Raw genomic sequence first — 23915 nt, 5'->3', positions numbered from 1 at the left:
CACCTATAAATACAGTAAGCACATTTTCTATGGGTTGCATGAACAATTTAGAGTAAATCCAAAAGCATGCAAAGAGTAAAATTATCAATTTTGCCTGAAAAATTTGTATAAGTGATAGGCCAAATATCAGTATTTTGTAATAACCAATTTGATTGATGTTTGGAATAAGGTATGTTTCACCAGGTTTCTTTTTAAAATACTTCCATGACTCTAGCCTACAATTCTGTATTAACACAACTGAAGCTATATCTCCAATGAGGAAAACAAAGTTAAGTCCTCTGGTAAGGTGAGGTACTTTGGCAATTAACATATCCTTAGAAGCTTAAAATTAGTTTTAAATATTCTTTTCTGGAGTAGTGTAACAGCTATTCCCCAAATATTAAAGCTCATTTTGAGAGCAAAGATTTGTAGTAAAAATTTCCATATACACTGAAAGATTTAAAGTTCTAACTTTTTACATTGAAGAAGCGACAAAATTACATAATACAAGGCTGTTAGCAATCCTCTAAATCTATCTTGAAATGGCGGTTGAAGTAAGCAAACAGGCTGTAATGCTCTCACAAGTTCTAAAACCTCATCAATCCTTCGTAAATCCTGTAACAATCTCTACCTGTTTGATTTTTTTCTCAATTATAAATAAGTTTGAGTTAGTCAATGTAACACTGGCAATCCTTAATCACAATCCTTAAATTCTCCTTGAAACACCAGAGCACAACCACAACTTTGGGAAGTCACGAGAGTTCTGAGTATGTGACTAGGCAGCTGTCCTTGGGGCAGTGGAATTAGCATTAAAATACAGATAACTTCAGGGCAAACCACAACTTTAGAAAGCAAAACTCAACCTCTAACAATCTAGTCTCCAAAATCCAGTCTCCAAAACACCAAGTCTATCCTTCATGCTACAAAGTTTGACTGCCAATTCCTACATATGAATGCACGATGGTGTGGTCTCCAATACCTCAATAAAGAGACATTGTCCTAAATTCTTTTAGAAGCCTGGTTTCTAGAATAAGAGTTCCATAAAAATATTTTCTCAATTTAGACCTATTTCCCTAGGTTGGCTCAGGCTGCATGTTGTCTAGAATGACTTTATCCAAATTACCAGCTTTATGTCAACTTTTTGGTACTGACATTATACCTTTTTAACCATATCCTATAACTTAAAAGCCAATAGTCCATAACCAAGGCATGTAGAGCATATTTATACATTTAAAACCAATAAGAAACAAAATTGAAGTGGCTACACATATCTTTAATATTTAGACCAAGCACCAATTTTACTTTTTCTAGCTGTAATATTAAGAGATGTACCTTGTCACCTGCTAAGAATAAGTCAGGGATTTTTCTAAGAGAAACAACCATCCGCTCCCTTAACATAGAAGCTGAGGAGCTGCTGGCACCTTTAAGATCAGCTCATGTAGACGCTCACCCCCGGGCAGCTTCTCCAGCTGACCTATGCTCCTAGCTACAGGTGCAGGGCTCTAAAGGCCGATTGAAACTGCTCTTTATTCATTTTTTCCTTTTTGAAACGAGTTAAAACCAAATCAAGATGTGAACGATTGACAGATAAAGTTTTTACCATTTTTTCTTTTGAACATGAAACATAAAACATTTAACAAGAGAAACAAAAACCACAGACATAAACTGACAGACATGGACAGCTTGGTACACCAAGGACAGACAATAGACATAAAGGGAAAAAACTAGATGGTGTCCCACCGAAGGGACACACATATCCTACCTATGGAACCCAGAACCAGAAATAAGCATTTCTCCAATAGGAGACAGCAGAGAGGTAGGACGTCTCCTGCTTTCCCTCTGTTCCTAGGAGAGCTCTGAAAAGGTTTTTCTCTTTCTCCAAAGCATCTGCGGAGAGTCCGGGAGGACTGTTTTTCCCAAACCCATTCTCTCTCATGTCTAGGGTGTAAACTATCTCTAGTCAGGGTACAAAGACTAAAATATAACTCTAACAGAACGCATATGCAAAAACACTTTACCGTTACCTTGTCCCTTTTTTATGACAAGATTTACTCAGGCTAGTCCAAATCATCCAGGCCTTTTCTGGCCCATCTTACCCCAATCCGTCCCTTCTCCTATGCCGGCCGTGCTCCAGGGACGTCCCTTAGGTGGTACCCCCTTTCTTCTCCGATCTCGGTGGGACCTCCATTTGTCGGCGCCAGCACTGACACTGTACCAAGAATCGGGCGAAAGCCTACGGGATGAAAGAAACACACATACACACACACAGGTTTTCGTGTCAAGCCAGGAGAGGAAGAGAGAGGAAGATATATATATATATATATATATATTAGAGACAGAGACAGAGACAGAGACAGAGACAGAGGAAGAGTTGAAGAGCGAGAGTGAGGAAGAAGAGTGAGAGTCTCCTGTAGCTTTATTCACCACTTATATACCCAAGTCTCCAGGTAGAAAATAACTGGGAAGCACAGTGGGAAACCCTGGCTCGTGACTACCTGGCTCATGACTTCGGTAACAAAAGACCAACTAGGAGACCTGAATTAATTAGGGAGAAATCCGAGAAGACCAGCCTAAATCTCCAGGATAAAGGCTGAGGAAGCAAAAGGCAGAAGTAAATTGACCACCACCCAGGTGTGGTCCAGGTGTGTTAGTTCCACATGCATCAGCCGGGCTCAGCAGAGGTCATGCAGTGGAGACACCGGGTTTACTACTTGGTCTTTTCTTCCTGTGTCGTAAATACATGGGAGAGGCCTCTGTCCAACAATCCCATGACTTTTACTGTGGCAGTTACAAAGCAGCCAGGCCCAAATCCAATATGGCTCACTACACATGATCATGGTGAAGCCAATGAGACACACCAGAATCTTCCAGGGGGATACCTCTATTCAGGTAAAGTGAAGGAATCTAATCCATATTTTTAAAATAGCTGGATGGTTTAAGGGTTTGTTGAGACAAATAAGAGAAGGGGCTCCTCCTGGAACAGGACAAGTGATGCAAAGATTGCTTTCCGGCACAAAACAGAAAGCTTCATGTTTGTGGAGAGATCTAGCTCAAATGACTAAGGTAGAGAATGACTGGACAAAATCACATGTCATTAACTGGCCTCCCCACATGCCCCTGAAGATGCAGGTCCTCACAGCAATGCACCTTTCTTAGTGAGAATTGGGGGTATATATGAATAACTTTTTTCTTGAAGTCACAACTCTAATGCCAACCCTCAGCCTTTGAGAAACCTTTTCCACATCCCTGCTCTTCTAACCAGCTTCAGGTTGTAAGGCCCAGATATGAACTCTCCAGGAGCCCTCAAATGAGATAGAAATGACAGGCTGCTACTCAGACTCTGTCAGTTATCCAAGATCTATGAAGCATGAAGGCACCATCTTCATATACGGGGAAAAAGGGGGAGGAAGAACAAAATCACAATAAACACCATCTATTTGGCATTTCCACCATTCTCTCCTCCTTACAAACTACTTAATTCCTGGATTCTCACACGATCTCTGTTAAGAAAATGAGCTCTGGGCTTTTTCTTCATCCCTCAAAGCCCTGTGCAAGTCTAAAGAGAAGCTCCCACATAGCACCCTCCACACATAATGACATGTAGTGTTGTGATGTGTGATCAACCTATCTTCCTAATAAACTGCAGATTCTCGAAGAGCAGGAGCATTTGCTTTACAAACATGCAGTTTCTTGAAAAAGGGCTATCTCCACAGAAAGCCTTGTAAATTTTCATATAAATGAACACTTGGATGCGACCTAGGTCAGTCAATAGACAGTTATAATGGTTTGTCAATGTTTATGGTGAACACGAGGACAACCTGACCCTGAGACCTAACCCTACCTGCTGTTGCTTGGCACTGTGGACACAGATGTTCATTCTGGACTCTTCACAGAACCCCTTTGCCTCCAAATAGGATGCTGGCAGTTCAGACTGCTCCACCAGCAGTTCTCTGTTCTCATTCAGCAAAATCTGTATATGGTTCTTCAATTGAGTTTGTTCACACAGGAGCTGGGAGTGCCTGATGCTGAACCAGAAACAAAAAATGGTAAATCCCAGCCAGCTTCTATGTACCTATCACTCTTGCCAGTACAATCATTACTTCAAGGATCCTCATCCCCAGATATCCCCAGAATAACAGTATACAAGTTAGCACCAATTACAGGAGGTCAAGTCCAGAATCCACATTCCACATGAATCAAAGTACTTCTGAAAATCCTGACACTAAGAGAGTTTATATGAATCAAGGAAGAAGAAATGGTCCATATGGGTGCTTATATGTCCATGGTATGCTAAAACCATCTTCACATAGTGGGGAAATCACCTCTGAGGGGTAATTGAAGACCCAATAGCTATACAATCTTTCCATGTGTTTCTCATGGATCACAGATCTTTAAATCTCCTGTCAGAGACCTAGAGGTTCACAGTTGATTGATATTCCCATCATGGTGCGAACCTCTTCTATGTAGAGGATCATTAATGTGGAAAACAATTGGAGGGTCTTAAACACTCTTCACAGGTAGGACGACTGAGTCCAAGAGCTACAAATCTAAGACCCTTGCCAGGAGGCAGGTTTCTTGTTAAGAGTCAGACACTACAGAACCAGAGCCCTGACTTTTGTTCAAAGTCATACAGGACAGAAGCATTCCCTGCCTAGTGCTGGGTTCTCATCTCTGTCAGTGACTCACCGGTAGGAACTGTTCACTCATATGAGCTCCTTGTACCTCTCCATAGCATCACTTATTGAGTTGGTTATCATTTGCAAAGCCATCATTCTCATCGCATGTTCAGATTGAAGTATTGGCAATTCAACATCCAGACTGTGTTAGGGCATGGCCCAAGGAACAAATAACCATTTGAACCCATGATTTCAGAATTAGGTGAAATGTAAAAAAAAAAAAAAAATCCAATAAAAATTCAAATTTAAGAAATGAGAGGGGAGGGAAGAATGCGACAAACACAAAGACTGGAGTAAAAACACAACAGTGAGACTCCAACAACAATTCTTTCAAGGAAATATTTCTGCGCAAATCAGCAAACATTTATTTTGAAATAAGGACTCCTAAAAAGGCTATGGAGATGTGGTTCTGCAAAGACCCTCTGTACTGGAATGGGTGGAACCTGTGAAATGCCTGTTTGGGAACAACAAATGTTCAGAATTTGTTACCACAATCACCATTTCTAGGTCCGTTGATAGCTTAAAAAAAAAAAAAAAAAGAACAATAGAGTCAAAAAAATAATGAAGTTCAAATCAGTCAAAAAAGATTACGTGAAATCAGACTATTGACTGGATTACTTAAACCCAGTTTATACCACATACTTGCTCCTTTGAACTGGGTCCTATTTGTGCTGATTAAACTTATTATCCTGAGCACAGGACAACAGAGCCAGGTTACCAATTCCAAGGAACTGACTTTCAAGAGTTGGCCAGGTAAGCATGAAGGCATTGACTAATTCTGTAAGAAGTTTCCTCCAGTCTGTGTCACAGCCTTGGGTCCAACAGATAATTATGATGAGATTTCTTTTGTTTGAAAACAGGGATTCTCAAACCTTGTTTCCTATTCTTACCTGAATTCCCAGAGGGCATAACTACTTTGACAGGGAAGAGGATTTGTAACCCCTCCTTCCCTCAGGAGAGTCCTATCTACCACCAAAGTAAATAGAAGATGCAAAGAGTTCTGTTGATCCATGTGGGCTTCCACACTATCATGACCTGCAAACTGTCCATCAGACAGATCCTTAGATCCCATCAAACTCCCCACACTCCCTGACCATAAGCATAAAACCCACAAATACTTTCACATACATATATACCATCCCATATACAAACACAATTAGGATGCCAATTACATCAATGGAGGTGCCATAGAATCTGTGTATAATGAACAAAATCAGAGTAAAAGAGTGATGGCATACAGGAATCTCATTCCCTCACTTAGATGCATCAAGTGTGACCAGGTCCTTCCGTCTGTTGACAGAATCTACCTTAATACAAGCTCAGGGACAAGTGCAAAGGAGGTTGACCCAAAACACAGCACCTAGGTTATCTCACAAGCCAATGCCTGCCAAAGCTCCTTAAGATCCAGGATGAGAGGTGAAACTCTCTCATGATATGAGGTAATGTTGTGTTAGCAGAGAGAGAGAGAGAGAGCACAAGACAGCGAACAGGTTACTGGGCATAATGACTACCTGTAGTCCCAATCATCATAGATATAAAGGTCCAGGATTTGATAAAGTTCATGCCTCTCGAATTTACATTTCTGGATTTCAAATTTGAGTTCCTCCAGTTTTGATGACATTTTGGGATGATGCCTTCCTACCAAAACCTGTAGATAGATAAACCCAAGTGAATTTGCATACTTGATGGCCCATAGGAGGAAAAGACAAATGTAAATCCCAAAAGGCAGTTGAGGAAGAGGAAATGGTAGAGACTGGGTGAATCCCTCCAGCTAGGCAAGTCCCGGGCAGTGGCTGCTCAGTGTGTGGAAGTCAGATCCACAAAGGCATAAAGCAAAGAAAGAAATAAGCATGGTTTCCTATAACCCAATTCCACTTTGGGGTTGTTGTCTGGAACACAGTGTGACTGTTGATCTTACTTGGAACTGGAAGAGATTGCAATATGACACTAACCTCAAAAGAGACATTTGTGCTTTGGGTCCCTTAATTCACAAACTCAGTTCCACAGAAGGCTAAGGTTTTTGCCAGGGGCTGATCATATTTAGCAGGAGAAAAAAAGGCTACTCCTCAATTTCTTAAGTACCAAACATACACACACACGCACACAGGCACACAGGCATGCATGCACGCACAAACCCAAATTCCATGGTTGCTATTCGTTTCATCAGATAATCTATCCCCAAGTAGCCTGATGTTCCCAAGAACATTCCATGCTGCAACATCTCAACAGGTGTTTTCTTTAATCTTTTACCTTCTACTCCAAAGTTCTGCTCAGTTTGAGAAAGTTCTGTGGATCGCTGCTCAGAAACTTTCTTCTTCAATGTTTGAATCACCATTAAAACAGCAAGAAGCAGCTGGTGGAATTAAATTCAGTAATGTCATTTACTTAAACCAATTTATCCTAAACATTAGTTCAACATGGAGCCATAAAACTATTTCGGTATTCATTTCTTCTGTTGTGCTAAATACTTTGAATATAAGACATATTTTATTCTTCCAGCATAGCTCACTCTGAACTAGCCACATTGCAAGTACTGGGTAGCCACAGGGCTGGTGGCCATGGGGTTGGTAGTGAAGCCCCAGCGTTTGTGGTTCATTAATGTGGTTCATTTTACTACCACAAGTGTGAGATCTCCTTGAATAGTTTGTTTTAATTTTTAAAGATTTTGTGTATAATTTAGTGTAAAATGATTTTGCTTCAATTCCTACTGTATTATTTCCTTCTCTAGAAAATTAGTTATTACTGTATTACTTGTTTGGAAAAAGAATGATGTTAGCCCCATGGCTCTGATTATTGCTAGTATATTATCTTGAACTCAAGAAGAACTGAGCCAGGACCTGGAAATTTCTGTTTAAACTTGAGGAGAGTAGATGACTTAGAAACCTGTAAGTTATGTGTCTTAGTGATCTTCATTTCCAGAGATGAGTCTCTCCCCAATTTTCCTTTGAAAACTCTGAGTTCTAAAACTCCTGTTAGGATGAGTTTTCCTTTGGGGGGGGGGGTTGCGCTGAATTTTATTATTGTTGATTTTTATATGTGTGTGGGGGTGTAGTGAGCACACACACACACATGCACACATTTGTGTGCACATGCATTTGCCAGAGCACACAATGTAGATGTTAGAAGAATGTTGAAGAAGTCATTCTCACCTTCTGCCATACAGAATCTGGGAATGGAACTCAGGCTGTCAGGCCTGATGACAAGTGCCTTTACTTCCTGAGCCATCTCACTAGCCCCACCAGTGTGCTATGCTAAGAAAACATAGCCTTTTGTGTTGTTGCCTGTCAAGTAATCTGCCAAGTATTTGGAGCCACTGTTTCCAGGGCAGAGAATAGATCTTCTCTGTCCCACACCCTGCCCCCATGGCTGGCCATCTAAACTCCCTGTGCTAGTTTTGCCAACTTGATACAAACTAGAGTCATCTGGAAGCAGGAACATCAGTTGAGGAAATGTTTCCATCTTACTGGCCTGTAGGAATGTCTCGGTAGATTGTCTTGATTGCTGACTGGTGTGGGAGGCCCCCTGTCCGCTCTGGGCAGTGAAGTGCCTGGGCATGTGGTTCTGGGAGGTATAAGGAAGGCAGCTGAATGTGATCCTGGAGAGAAGCCAGCAAGCAGCACTCCTCCACACTCCCCAACTCTGCTCCTGCCTGAGTGCCTGCTTGGCTTCCCTCAATGATCAGACCTGTAAGTCAAATAAATCCCTCCTCCCAGAGTTTACATGGTGTTTAACATAGCACTACAAAGCAAACTAGGCCCACCATCATGACTGAACAGCAACTAGCAGATGTTCGCTGGTTGAGCTGCTCAGTGGACTCTAAGACACCCACGGCATGTGTGCTAATAAAGGGTTGTCTGAGTTTTAGAGATCCAAAGTCAAGAAGTTGTTGGCCATGGCTGTTTGTGAAAAGGATTCTGAGAGATTCCCTCTTTGCCATTCATGTTGGAATCTCACTGTTTACCTCAAAGCAGGAATAAAGTCTAGAGCTCACCGCCTGTGAGTGAGTGGTAGGGTCCTTCAGAGTCCAGAGTAATTATTTGAACACGAGAAGGGGAGGGGAGAGGAAATGTCTCGCTTTTATCCAGTGCTCAGTGAAGTCAGCCCTGGACAAATGTATATATAAGAAGCACTAAGTGAGATCAGCAGGTTGGGTGTGTGTGTGTCTGGGTGTGTGCTCACGTGCATGTGTGTGTGCCCGTGAGTGTGTGTACATATATACTTGTACAGGAGGTTATGAGTTTGAGAGGAGTGTTAATGGAGACATGGGAGGGGTTGGAGGAAGAGAGGGAGTGGAAGAAATGATGCAAATACAATGTGAAATTTTCAAAAATTAAAAAAGTATTTGAAATTAAAATTTTAAATGGCAGAGAAATACACATTTAAAAATATTTAAATTAGACAAGAATATTATATGGCTAGCAAAATTCCTGAATTTTCCAGCTACCCCAGCATTTATAGAAAGAATCATTTCTCAATCAAAATAGTGTGGTCTAGAAAGAAGAGTCATAAAATATCAACAACTTCAAATGTGTAGCCATATATACCCTTGTGAAAAATTTTACGTGTTTTATATAATGAAAATAATATAAACCCATTAAATACACTAAGAAAAGCAGAGATAGTTTTAGAGACATGTTTAGCAAGGAAACTGATTAAAGTGAATGAATATGTATCAAGAATAGTTATTCTACTGGGATGACACCATAATATCTAGGCAATATGAAAACGTTTACACTTTACATAAATGTATATAGTGATGTTATTTTTAATTTTGGGAAGTTATTTTTGAGGTTTTCTTTTTTTCTTATTTCATTTTAATGTAGCTATTTTGTGTGGGCGAGGGGAGCACATAGGCACAAGGAGGACAGAAGATAACTTGTTAGAATCAGCTCTGGTCTCCTACCATGTGGATCTTAGGGAATTAAACTCAAGTTGTCATATGCCTGTGGCCAACCCTGGCCTTCACCTACTAAATCATTTTAGCAGACTTGTTTTTGAGATAAGTTTTAAGTGAGAGGATTTCGAAGGTTCCTAAATATAATGAAAACCAAACAAACACTTAAAATAATTGATGCAATTACTTAATTTGAATTCACTTGCATCTCTTTTCATACTTAAAGCCATAAATTATGGAGTCTCTCTGAGTTTATCTCCAACCTGGAAGCAGGGCCCCAATGCCCGTAACACAGTGAAGGACAGAGGTTGCCCGTTCTGCCTCTGTGAGAAGCAAGAGAGGGCTGTACTCCCTTACTGTCTTCTTTGGCATCTCCTAGAAGTGACTTATGAGGCTTTCTAAATTGAAATGCACCATGTGCCACCATGATGTCTGAAGTACCTAACCCTACAGGGTAACCCTGTGATGGATGAAGAAACAGGCTCAGCTGAAGCAAAGTTTCTGGAAACCGTCAGTTCTAAAGCAGGAGAACTTTTTTTGTTAACCAGCATCATGTTTTCCTTTGCCATCCTGCTCTGACCATCAGATTTCTACAAGCACTTAGGGTCACTCAAGTATTTGGTCAGTTGCTCTCTTGTTCTGAGTCGGTGCCTTTGTTGATGGGGCTGGAGAAGATGCTTCAGTGCCCAGATTCCAAGTGGAAAGAGCCGAGCCGGTGTAGCATAGGGAACTCTGGAAACAACTTTGAGCTCTGTGGTTGGGTGAGCCATTGGCTAAGCCTTGCTGTTTGGTTGAAGGTGAATAGAATTCTGGGAAGAGCAGTATTGGAATATTTCTGATGTTGTACTGATAGACAGGTTAAAAAAAAAAAAAACCTTTACAAATGGAGCAGGGTTTGCAGGGCACTGCCTCAGGAGTTGAGAGTTCTTGCTGATTTTACAGAGGACCGGAGTTCAGTTCCTAGCATACAAATCAGGTGGATCAAAACCATTCCATTTCCAGAAGACCCAGTACCATCTTCTGTCCTGTATGGGCACATGCATATATGTCATATATGCTCAAAAAGGAGCACTTGAACCAGTGCATATGTATGTACTGGTGCACATTTTGAGAATACACATGCACACACAAACACACACACACACACACACACATACACAAACACATGTACACACACATGCCCAAACATATACATACACATACACAAACACATGTACACACACATGCCCAAACATATACACACATATACACAAAACTGTACACACACACACAGAGAGAGCTTTAAAAAGAATATAGCATGTGTTTGTATATTTCATATAATTATTTTAAGTACCAAATTAAAGTGTTTAAAAATATATCAGCACTTCTCACAATAGACACTCTTTTAAGTAGATGTTATGGTGTTTCCTACCCACTTCACTCACTCCTGGGGAGAGCCACTCTCAAATTTCCTTCCTGGGAGTGGTTTCATTATAAAAGTCCCTAGCAACAGAGCCTGTGCTTTTCTCACACAGGATTTTAGGAGTTAGCAAAGGTCTTCTGGTTTTATGGAACAAAATAACCTCAGATTGCTTAAAATTTTATTTGTTTTTTGTTTGCTTTTTTAGTTAATGAGTGCTCTGCTGCATGTACACCGGCATGCCAGAAGAGGGCCCCAGATCCCCTCATAGACAGATGGTCCTGAGCCACCAAGTGCTTGCTGAGAGTTGAACTCAGGACCTCGGGAAGAGCAGCCAGTGCTCTTAACCATCTCTCCAGCCCCCAGAGAATATTATTATCCTAGAACAAATGAACATGGTAGAAATTGAAGTTTTTCCCATTTACTTACGTATTTAATAATATTTGCAATTTTAAACTTCTTTATGATCGCCCGGGAGGGCCTGAGCATTTTTGTTCAATCCTTTGTAGGAAGCAAGGAGGAAATTATAGTTGTTTTCTTGGCTATTTTCAGTTCACGGAGTTTATGCCTCCAGCAGAGCACAGGGAAAGCACCTTGCTTGGACCAAACCAGCTACCAGGTTCCTCTCTTCTTCCTGCAGAGGAGAAAGTTCAACCTCAGAATGTACTATTTTGCTGCTGAATTTATGTGGTTTGAAGGTTGGGGTCCCAGAGAGCTGATTAAAAGTAGGGTATTAGCTCTTAGAAGTTTATCTCCATGTAAAACACCTGCAATCTTTTGTTTCTGCTACACCCACTGCTCAGTCTGTGAGGTCATTTTCAGAGGATTTGCTGACATAGGAGGGTCCACCTGAGTGTGAGCAGCAGCATCCCATAGGCTGGGGTCTCATCAGAGTAAGGGGGAGCAAGGACAGCATGCCTAATCCCCTTTTTATTCTGTTCCTGTGTGCTGACACGGGCTGAGCTGTTGAAAAAATGCCTGCAGCTAGATCCTTCCCAGTTGAGAGCCACCTGACATTAGTGCTAAGAATCAAACATGGGTCACCTGGAAGAGTCACAAACGCTCTGAACTGCTGAGCCATCTCCCCATCACCCAAGACTCCAGCTTTTATACTAAGGCAAATGACATTACAAGGAACACTCTCTGACTGACATCTTACAGGAGCTACTTTGACTGTTGTAATCGACTACTATGGAGCAACGCAAGGAGCAGGGAGATACTCAGGAAGCCATCACAGCTGAGGTCAGCTGATGAGGACCGGGTGGGGCTGAGCAAGAGCAGAGAGGGTGAAAAGTGGACGGAGGCTCAGCACACTTGGATCACAAACACTGTGGACCGTGGTGCATTGCCTGGGACATGAGAGAAAGAAGGAGGGGGAGTCAGGTAAGACATTGACCTAGTAAACAAGAGGCTGGACTTGTCATAGACTCAGAAATAGAAGACAGAGTCGTTCAAGTTTCAGGAATGTCCCTGGCTAGTTTGGGACAAGCTAAGTTTTGAGAGATCTACCAGACACTGGAATTCCCAGGGGAAATGAGCAACTGGCTATGAGTCTGGGGACACTGCCTTTGGATTACACAGGGCAGCATGCCAGCATGTAGCTAAAGCCATGAAAATGCATGGGAATGGGAGAAGAGAAGAGATGACGAACAAGAGTCTGTGTGGCTCTTCAATCCAGGGGAGAACAGTGGGGAAACTGAGGATTCCTCAGCAAAGCAGGGTTCCTGAAGACCAAATGGAGAGCAGATACAAGACAATGGAGCAGCCAGTATCAAAACAGAAAACAGGACTAAGAGCCACTGGATTTCCGGATGTAGCAGTCACTGCTAATTTGAACAAAAGCAGTTTGTTACACAGTGAGTCAACTGAGAATTGCAAAAGGGGATAGGACACAGAAAGGGATCTTCCAGGGAGTTCTGCTCTAGAAGATAGGAGAAGAAGGGTTATTAGCTGTGGCAGTGGGGTTGACAGAGGTGTTTGTTTGTATAAGAAGGTAAGTAGCACATAGTGTTTAAAATGGGAATTGTGACGACTGCTCTTGCTTATGGAATTGATGGTATTAAGCACCTAGGAGATTAGTAAAGCATGCCTCTGAGTGGCTGGGATGCGGTCTTAGAATGGAACAGCTCACCATGGATGTGGGTGGCTCTCCAGAGGCTGTGGGTTCCAATTCAGATAAAGGATGTTGGGAGATAGGTCAAGATTACACTCTGGTTCCTGGCCCCCATGTCAATTGGCTGTTCCTCGATTGGAGCTTTCCTCCCACCCTAGTTTCCTCCCAGGATATTCTGCCTCTCCACAGGAACCAGCTGACCTGGACTGAAACCACAAGCAAGGAAACAAAAGCAAAAGATTTCCCTCCTTTACATGATTTCTAACAGACAGTTTGTCCCACCAGTAAGTCTGACAAACACAAGACTAACCCTGGCACTCATGGGCTGGGAGTTTAACAGAAGAGAAAGAAATAGCTTCAGATAAAGGCAGCACTGTTCACAGATGGGGACACGGGGTGCATGGGACACTTGTCCGAAGGAGTTTGGAAAGCTTCTTTTCTTTTCTAGCCATTTCTGTTTTCTCTGAGAAATAGGCCAATGGCTGAAGGCACAGATAGGAAAGGAGAGTGAGGAAGATGGAGAGCAGCCACTGTCATGTAGGAAAGTGTAGGATAGAGTCAGAATGTCTAGACTAGGGAACAACATATATACACTCGAAAGACAACTTAAAGGTCGTATGTATTGGTAAGTTTCCTCTGGCCATTTCTCCAGTAGCATGTGTGCAGGTTTAGAGAACACTCAGGGAGTCAGCTTTTGAAAAAGTATATCTTATGCATGTGTTAGTTCAGGGAGTAACCAGGTCAAGGACATGGCCCTGAGGCTTGGATAGAGTAGTCACCTACATTGTTGGAAGAACATATCTTTCAGAGCTGTGGTAACTGAGCACTGTTTACATTTCCTCACGTGATCCCCATTCCGCATGCTCTTCAAATTATTGTGGAAATTAAATGCAAGATAGAAACAAGGACGGAGTCTACTCTTCATTAATGTGAAATTATGAAGTGCTGGGCTCCCCTACAGGTAAAGGAGAGCCTGATGGGTGGGCTGGATTCCTTGTTGCTATGAACTACAGTGATGACTTAGTATGTTCACAGTTTTAGCAAGAGCTGAGTGAAATGAAGGCTATGGATATCATCTGTGCCCCTTCACAGAACCATAATGAGAGGCTGGCATGTGGGTGGAAGTGTTTGTGCTGCAAAATTAGAGTCCCAATCCCCCTCTCACACTTCCATTTTTAATACGCTCAATAATTTAATGAATGACGTGGAATTCAGTTTTGCTTTGTGATTTGAATCCACCTAGTCTTTTGTGTGTGTACAGCATTGATGTGTACAAGAAGCAGTGCTGGCAAGAGATGCTCTTAAATGATCTTTCATCTATTTTAAGAATATCTGGGATCTTGGTATGGGAAGGGAAGTGATATGGCACATGCGGCCTGTCCCTGGGACCACATAAACTTTTAGCGTCTTGGGTCTGCTGTTGCCAAGTAGTGTTCTTGGAACCTCACTTTCTGCATCTGGGAAATGGGGTGATGACAGCCTTAGGGGTTGTGCCCATGAGAATGATGATGACCATGCTTGCAGAGGAGCATGGGTATTATTTATTGTCATTGCTGTGGTTGGCAGTGAAGAGAAGAAAAGAGACGGGGATCTGCCCTGCCTTGTTTCAGAGTACTGACCATCTTGGTTTAATTAAAAGCTTTATGTCTGCTGATAATTTTATTCTCAACCAGTTATTTCTTCTGCAAAACCTTCACATATTCGAGATTGGAGGTGATTTTAACTGGTATCCTTGCACTTAAATAAGAAGGAGATTGTCGGCCAGTTTGGTAACAAAACAGCTTATATACAGTATTTAAGGATGGAGTTGATCTCTCCCATATATAAGCCATTAGTCATGCAGCCATTGAAATGCAAACCCATCACAGTGAAATAATATAAAAAATTTCTCCTTCTCACTTGCACGAGCTACATGGTGTATTCGAGTATTTGTTCACCACACATTGCCTGGTGGCTGCAGCACTCAACAATGAGGACAAAGAACACATCTGTCACTTTTCTGTTGCCCTCAGGTTAATGCCCTAAATAAAATTCCTTAAACATACAGCAGAAAACCAAAGACATCAGGGCACCTTGTCAAGAAAGACAAATTTTCCCACAAGATTGAATAAAATTGGCCATAAGTTTTTTATGGAAGGTGTGGGGAAAAAATAAATATTTTAAAACTATTTTAGAAGTTTTAACAGTATACTTCATTTTTCATAGCAGAAATTCATGCAGTCAATAAATATTCATCAGGTTTATACCATGTACTATCCTCTAAGTGAGGGAATGGGTGTGGATAGATGAGAGAGGAGTGTTCAGGGACATGTGGGGGAAAGTAGACTGGATAACACTGGGAATAAAGAGAAGGAAGTAGACTTAGGAGAGCAGAATTAAGCAGGTCCCCTTAGATAGGAGTTTCGAGAAAACTATGATGAGTGGACATGGTGGGGCTCTCTGAAGAAGAGTGTCTTCAGAGGGTATTATGTCCCTGAAACTGGAGTTAATGTGTTTGGAAGTCACCATGTGAGTGCTGGGTACCAAACCTGTGTTATTATAAAAAATAAAAATGGTTTCTTTTATTCCCCACTAGTATCAACACACGTGTCATCTGTGGGTTATTTTCATCTCAGTCAGCAAATATGTCACCTGCTAAGCTCCCTCCCATCTCACACTGCTGATGGCTACTCTCTGAAACCGGCAGCAATCTATCTACCCATTAAGTCCCCAAGGCAGGTTGTTTCCACACCAAGCATACACACCCCAATTTCGTGGCAGGCTTGGTGCTTCCTGCCATCACACCTTCTCTTGAACTCAATTAAGTCACCACATGAAAGAACACATCACATAATAACCTCTGATCCAATTGATAAGATAATTTGCCCATCTAGACAACACAAAGTCCTGTACATACCCATCCCTTGGAAATATTCACTATTACCTGTATCTATACACAGAAAAGAATCTTAACATCTGCTGCCATGTTCTCCCAGGTCCTTTCCCTCCCTCTGACTCCTTCTCTCCTGATTCTCCTTCACTTCTAAAGAGAGTTCCCTCTTCCCTTCCTTTTTGTCCAACGACAGGCCTTGTTTTTTCTGGCCTACCTTCACCTGCATAATACCATCAACCTACAGACCTGCATGCTCTGTAATTGTACCAAGCATTCTTAACTACTTGGCCAACTCTCCTGTCCTGACTTGTGCAGTTTCGTGCTCAGTCTTAAGGAAGAGTGGTCTGTCATAGAGAAATAGCATTGGAGGCCAACTTTTAGAGTTGAGAGCTAAATTACCTAAACTGTTGTTCATAAATTACATAATCTATGGCTTTTTAGTACAAGGAAGAGATTAAGATTAAAAGAGTAGAGTGCTCTTGTCACCTGAGTACAGGAAAGTCGCCTCTTAAAATGAGGGTCATATTATCTGGTATGGGGAAGGAAAATGGGAAATCTAGGAAAATTTTCCTAGATGTTATAGTTTGTGATAGGAAGAAGGGAAGGTGAGAATTACTTTTCTTATGCTGCTGTTTTTACTAATACTAAGGGGTCCTGTGTTGGATAGTATGTCCTGAACCAACCCAAGAAGGCTGATGTGAAACAAAAACAGACATTTAAAGTTCGTAAACTTACAAGAGCTTTTCAAGGTAAAACTATCAAGACTGGGAGTGATGGCATCCACCTACAATCCCAGCACATGAGAGCATGAGAGGCTTAGATAGGGAGTACAAGGTCAGCCTGGGCTATGGAAGGAAGGAAGGAAAAGCAGAGCAAGTCTTTCTTTGATTATATATATATATGTATATATATGTATATATATATGTATATGTATATATATCCATATGTATATGGATATATATATGGATATGGATATATATTAGTATTGGCTTTATTATATGGGGTGCACCTTCGCCTGGAGTTGTATAGATGGTTGGATACAAATGTATAGAGATCACTTCAAAAATAAGACATTTAAAATAGAATAGCATGAAAACTAGCAGACTAGCCAGGCCTGGTGGCACATGTATGCCCTGTAATACTAAAAGCACATTACAATACTTGCAAGCATGTAGAAGTTGGGCAGAAGCAGAAGTAGAAAGATCAGGAGTTCAAATCCAGCCATGGATTCCCCATGTCTTCTCTTAGAAAAATTAAAAGAAAAACAAATAATATGAAAGACTAGTAAGTAGTATTTATATAAACCCTACAGACAGATAAATCACCCACTAAATTCTAAACACTGCTTTCAAACATAGGAATAATTCAGATCAGGCTGCAAATTATCACCACCATCGTAGCATCAGATGTTCTAAGGAGAGACATCCTTGTGCCTTTTGCCCCTGGGAATAGAGGTTCCAAGGAATTGTATTTTTCCAAGGAGTCTCCTTGGGGAAAAAAGAAGTAGAAGAAGAAAAGAAAGGAACTTGTTCCCTAGAAAGAGGTTTCACAAGGAGAGAGTGCCACTGAGACAGTGCCAGGATCAACAATGGGTGGAATGGACCACATCCTGACCACTTTGTATTCAAGCCTAATCCTGTGCAGGAGCCTGAAGATGGACTTGGCTGGATGAGTCAGTGGGTCTCATTATTTGGTTTCCTCCTAATGTGGCTAGTTGTATATGTACACACACACACACACACACACACACACACACACACACACACAGGCACAGGCACAGACACACACACATTTGGTGGTCATTTATCCAAACTTGTTAGAGCGCCCAGGGCCCAGACATTGACTGTAGGACTTGGGTTAAGGGATGACTCTGTACTTAAGGTGTTTGCTATTTACTTGAGCAAAAGCTGAAGTAATGTGGAATTACATGTCATGCTCCTAGAAATCCTGGATCTTATTCTTAAGAGCTGAGTAAAGCAATGTGTTGGAACTCAGAAAACACAAATACTTCAAAGTGAAGCCTGATGTTTTTGTTTGTTTGTCTGTTTTTTGTTTGTTTTTTAAATTAACAAACCAGCTTTAGGAGTTCTGGCTTGCAGTCAGTCCTCCTTTGCACCTGAAATAAAAGCTAGGTATCATTTCTGAAGCTCCTTTATCTGTGTAAAGCTCCTAAGGATGAACTTCCTGAAGGATAACAAGCAGGAGACAAGAAGAGAACTCACGCCCATAGATCCCAGGCAGACTGTGCTCCCAGATGCTGTCACTTCCATGTGCCTGGCCCATGTCCCCTATAAAGCACTGACTCCTCCTCTGAAATTGGTGTGGCCTCACTTCTGTCCTCCTCATAAAGAATCCTTAAGCCACAATCGTCAGGGCTCGTCTCTGAGTTTCATGCTCAGCGTGACAGCTGTCTACTTGCACATTAGTAATTCTGTTCCTTTATTTCTGCCAATCGTTGATTTGTTTCTGCAAACTCAATTACCAAAGCCCCAAAGAGTGGATGGAAGGAAGGTCAGTTTCTGGAGATGCACACCTGCAAGGACCGTAATCGGCATCTGTTTCTGCTCTGTCTCAGCACAACAGGAGCCACTGTAGAGCATAAGCCACATCTGAGTTAAAGATCACAGTCTGATTAGAACGTGGAAATTGTTAAGCAATGAAATGTTCTAGATCTTGTCCTATATTTACTTCCTTCATAGTTACTTATTATCAATGCCTATATGTTCCCTGATATCACTGTTGAGAAAGGTAGGCTGATTCCACAACAGGCTTCAACTTGGCAGTTAAGGAGACTAGGCCTAAATATCTGTTTCCATGAACTGGGCAATTCCAGGCCTCAGCAGTTAGCCTGAGGCAAGGACTAAGGGTCACCAGCAGTTTTCAGACCTGCCTGACAAATTTCCAGTCCTGACACTCCCATATAGTTGAGATGGACCTGACATTATCATAGAGGTCACTCTCTTAGTCAGATTCCTATTCCTCCACAAACATCAAGACCAAGAAGCAAGTTGGGGAGGAAAGAGTTTATTCGGCTTAAACTTCCACATTGCTGTTCATCACCAAAGGAAGCCAGGACTGAAACTCAAGCAGGTCAAGAAACAGGAGCTAGTGCAGAGGTCATGGAGGGATGTTACTTACTGCCTTCCCTCCCCTGGCTTGCTCAGCTTGCTCTCTTATAGAACCCAAGGACTCCTGCTGAGGGACAGCACCACCCACAATGGGCTGGATCCTCCCATCTTGATCACTAGTTGAGATCACTGCCCTGCATATTGGTCTCATGGAGACATTTCCTCAACTGATTCTCCTTTCTCTGTGATAACTTCAGCTTGTGTCAAGTTGACACACAAACCAGCCAGTACAGTCACCTACCCCAGGATTCCCTAATGTACTTTAAATCATGCCTGCAAACTCATTGGTAGTCTCTCTGACTTGCTAATGGGGGACTCCAGCATGCTGGATTTCTGCAGAATAACACACTCAATGAGTCCGGGTATCATTCTTTGGCAAGCCATGGGCCCTCATTCTTGTGACTATTATGTAAAATGTTTGAGATGTTGTAATTTAGATCACAACAACCCTAAAGGTGCAAATGTCATCTGACAGCATCTGAAACCTATACCAGAGATTTCCCTTCTGGGGTATTAGCCAACTTATCCTATATTTCCCTATTAATTCACTTAGTAAATTGATTCTAGACTGTCTTTTGTTTTATTATTATAAAAGATCATGTTACTATCCCCCTGGTGTCAGGTCCATAGGAAACTTCAGTTCCCCGAATCCCAAGGGGAAGTCCAATGAGCTCAGCCTGTGGCAGTTAGGTAAGAGTCAGCATTCCTCTGGAACTTGTGAAACTACCTTCTGTTCCTCTTACCCAGGAGAAGGGACACATGGGTACCTGTGGTTCTCATTACCCTGTGAGAGATCCAGGCTTCTTCAATGTTACAGGTAACCAGGTATTATTGCACATTTCAGAGTCCATGCCAGCATACCAGCCTCCTGCGTTCACAGGCTCCCTGCCCCCAGCCAGTCAAATTCCTTACAACCCTGCTATTCTCCCTCTTTTCTCTGTTCTCTATGCTCCTGCAGAGAGTCTGGCCCTGTCCAGTCTGTTGGCAATGTTCAGTTTACAGCTTTCTTTTTCTGCTCTGGACTCTTCTAGATTCCTCTGTCTGTGCTCTTGCTCTCTCTCTCTCTCTCTCTCTCTCTCTCTCTCTCTCTCTTTCTCTCTCTCTCATCTTATATCCAGCAAGTTGAAGCCACCTTTCTGGTCACATTTATTTGACACTTAGCCCCTTGGATGCAAGACCTTTGCTTTGTGCCAACATGTGTAAAATGCATATCTGAATACAGAGCTTAATACGAAATACATCAGTGTTAATGACGTCATTGGTAATGTCTATACTGATCATATGTTAAATGATAATGCATTGACTAGAACCATGATGTATTCCTCAAATTTCGCTCATTTCTTTTGACCTATTATTTTTAAAATATAGGACTATTAGAAAATTTGAAATCACAAATGTGATTTGTATTTTATTTCCATTATGCATTGCTGGTCTAATTTTTTCTTTTGCTTAACCTTTAAAAAAATGCCTTTTCATAGAAGAAAGTTATGTTTCTCCCCAGTGTCTTTCTGTTGTGGAGGAAAGGGATCCATGAAGCACTGGTGACATGGTTCCTTCCTCCAGTAGGCTTCTCTGCTTTAACAAGTGGCTCCCAAGCTGGTCCTGTTGCAGAGCCCTACTCATAAGGTTTTTGACTGGAGACTTACCCTAAAGCCACCAGCTAGCTAGCACACTGAATTAATGTCTCCATCTCCTGGCTCAGTGTTGCTGATGCATGCCATTTCTGCTGACTCTGGAGAGCAGAGCTGTCGGCGCCAGCACAGACACGGTACCGAGAATCGGGCGAAAGCCTACAGGATGAAAGAAACACACATACACACACACAGGTTATCGTGTCAAGCCAGGAGAGGAAGAGAGGAAAAGAGAGAGAGAGAGTGGAAGAGCAGAAGGAAGAGTCAGACAATTCACACTGAAATCATCACTCACTGATTTCATGTAGAAAACCTGCCTTTAATAAAGCATTAAGTGACTGTAAAATTTGAGGACTAGTAGTATCTAAAAAAAAAACAAAAACTTTTAATCAATTGTAAAACCACAAGCCACACATTGGCTATCAGTATATGAATTGAAAGCTTGATTTTTAACATTTAAAAACAGTGGCAACAACACGTAATTTAATAGTCTGTGTTGAAGCTTGGGGAACTGAAGAGAATAAACAAGTGATCCAATCGTACATGTAGCCTTTTCATTAGATGAACCACCTATAAATACACTAAGCGCATTTTCTATGGGTTGCATGCACAAATGTACAGGAAATACAAAAGAATGCAAGGAATAAAATTATCAATTTTGCCTGAAATTTGTATATGTAATAGGCCAAATATTTGTATTTTGTAATAACCAATTTGATTGCTGTTTGGAATAAGGTATGTTTCACCAGGTTTCTTTTTAAAATACTTCCATGACTCTAGCCTACAATTTTGTACTAATGACAAAAGCTTTATCTCCAATGAGGATAACAAAGTTAAGTCCTCTGGTAAGGTGAGGTACTTTGGCAATTAACATATCCTTAGAAGCTTAAAATTAGTTTCAAATATTCTTTTCTGGAGTAGTGTAACAGCTACTCCCCAAATATTAAAGCTCATTTTGAGAGCAAAGATTTGTAGTAAAAATTTCCATATACACTGAAAGATTCAAAGTTCTAACTTCTTACATTGAAGAAGCAAAAAAATTACATAATAAGGCTATTAGCCATTCTTTTGTAAAAATTTTTAATGATATCACTTTATGGGCTCTCTAAAATTATAAGCAAGCTCACAAAATAAAAACAATCGCCAGGATGTAAACAAACTGCATAAAAACAATCCTCTAAATCTGTCTTGAAATGGCGGTTGAAGTAAGCAAACAAGCTCTAATGCTCTCACAAGTTCTAAAACCTCATCAATCCTTCGTAAATCTTGTAACAATCTCTACCTGTTTGATTTTTTCTCAATTATAAATAAGTTTGAGTTAGTCAATGAAACACTGGCAATCCTTAATCACAATCCTTAAATTCTCCTTGTAACACCAGAGCACAACCACAAGGTCACCTGAGTTCTGAGTAGTGACTAGGCAGCTGTCCTTGGGGCAGTGGAATTAGCATTAAAATACAGATAACTTCAGGGCAAACCACAACTTTGGAAAGCAAAACTTAACCTCTAACAAACTAGTCTCCAAAATTCAGTCTCCAAAACACCGAGTCTATCCTTCATGCTACAAAGTTTGACTGCCAATTCCTACATATGAACGCACGATGGTGCGGTGTCCAATACCTCAACAAAGAGACATTGTCCTAAATTCTTTTAGAAGCCTGGTTTCTAGAGTACGAATTCTATAAAAATATTTTCTCAATTTAGACCTGTTTCCCTAGGTTGGCTCATGCCACATGTTGTCCAGAATGACTCCATCCAAATTACCAGCTTTATGTCAACTTTCTGTCACCAATATTATACATTTTAATCATATCCAATAACTTAAAAGCCAATAGTCCATAACCAAGGCATGTAGAGCACATTTATACATTTAAAACCAATCAGAAACAAAATTGAAGTTGCTACACCTATCTTTAATATTTAGACCAAGCACCATTTTTACTTTTCTAGCTATGATTTTAAGAGAAGCACCTTGTCACCTGCTAAGTCTCATAATAAGTCAGGGATTTTTCTAAAAGAAACAACCATCCGCTCCCTTAACATAGAAGCTGAGGAGCTGTTGGTGCCTTTAAGATCAGCTCGTGGAGACGCTTAGCCCTCGGGCAGCTTCTCCAGCTGACCTATGCTCCAAGCTACAGGTGCAGGGCTCTAAAGGTCGATTGAAACTGCTTTTCACTCATCTGTTCCTTCTCGAAAGGAGTTAAAACCAAAACAAGGTGTGAACGATTGACAGATAAAGTTTTTACCATTTTTCCTTTTGAACATGAAACATAAAACATCTAAACAACGAGAAACAAAAACCACAGACATAAACTGACAGACATGGACAGCTTGGTGCACCAAGGACAGACAATAGACATAAAGGGAAAAAACTAGATGGTGTCCCACCGAAGGGACACACATATCCTACCTATGGAACCTAGAACCAGAAATAAGCATTTCTCCAATAGGAGCCAGCAGAGAGGCAGGACGTCTCCTGCTTTCCCTCTGTTCGTAGGAGAGCTCTGAAAAGATTTTTCTCTTTCTCCAAAGCATCTGCGGAGAGTCCGGGAGGACTGTTTTTCCCAAACCCATTCTCTCTCATGTCTAGGGTGTAAACTATCTCTAGTCAGGGTCCAAAGACTAAAATATAACTCTAGCAGAACGCATATGCAAAAACACTTTACCATGACCTTGTCCCTTTTTTATGACAAGTTTTACTCAGGCTAGCCCAAATCATCCAGGCCTTTTCTGGCCCATCTTACCTCCAATCCGTCCCTTCTCCTATGCCGGCCAGGCTCCAGGGACTTCCCGTAGGTGGTACCCCCTTTCTTCTCCGATCTCGGTGGGACCTCCATTTGTCGGCGCCAGCACCGACACGGTACCGAGAATCGGGCGAAAGCCTACAGGATGAAAGAAACACACATACACACACACAGGTTATCGTGTCAAACCAGGAGAGGAAGAGAGGAAGAGAGAGAGAGAGGGGGGGGGGGAAGAGCGGAAGGAAGAGTGAGAGTGAGGAAAAAGAGTGAGAGACTCCTGTAGCTTTATTCACCACTTATATACCCAAGTCTCCAGGTAGAAAATAACTGGGAAGCACAGTGGGAAACCCTGGCTCGTGACTACCTGGCTCATGACTTCGGTAACAAAAGACCAACTAGGAGACCTGAATTAATTAGGGAGAAATCCCAGAAGACCAGCCTAAATCTCAAGGATAAAGGCTGAGGAAGTAAAAGGCAGA

At 41.5% G+C, this 23915-nt stretch overlaps 1 pseudogene; it reads right to left on the bottom strand.

The window, feature by feature from the left end:
- Positions 1-200: 200 nt before the first annotated feature.
- Positions 201-23915, bottom strand: part of LOC134481224 (uncharacterized) — a 46992-nt pseudogene continuing 23277 nt past the window's right edge.

The sequence above is a fragment of the Rattus norvegicus genome, chromosome 12 (genome assembly GCF_036323735.1).
Source record: "Rattus norvegicus strain BN/NHsdMcwi chromosome 12, GRCr8, whole genome shotgun sequence".
In the NCBI taxonomy this organism is placed as follows: domain Eukaryota; kingdom Metazoa; phylum Chordata; class Mammalia; order Rodentia; family Muridae; genus Rattus; species Rattus norvegicus.
The sequence above is the reverse complement of the archived record's forward strand: the minus strand, read 5'-3'. Positions and strand labels throughout refer to the sequence as shown.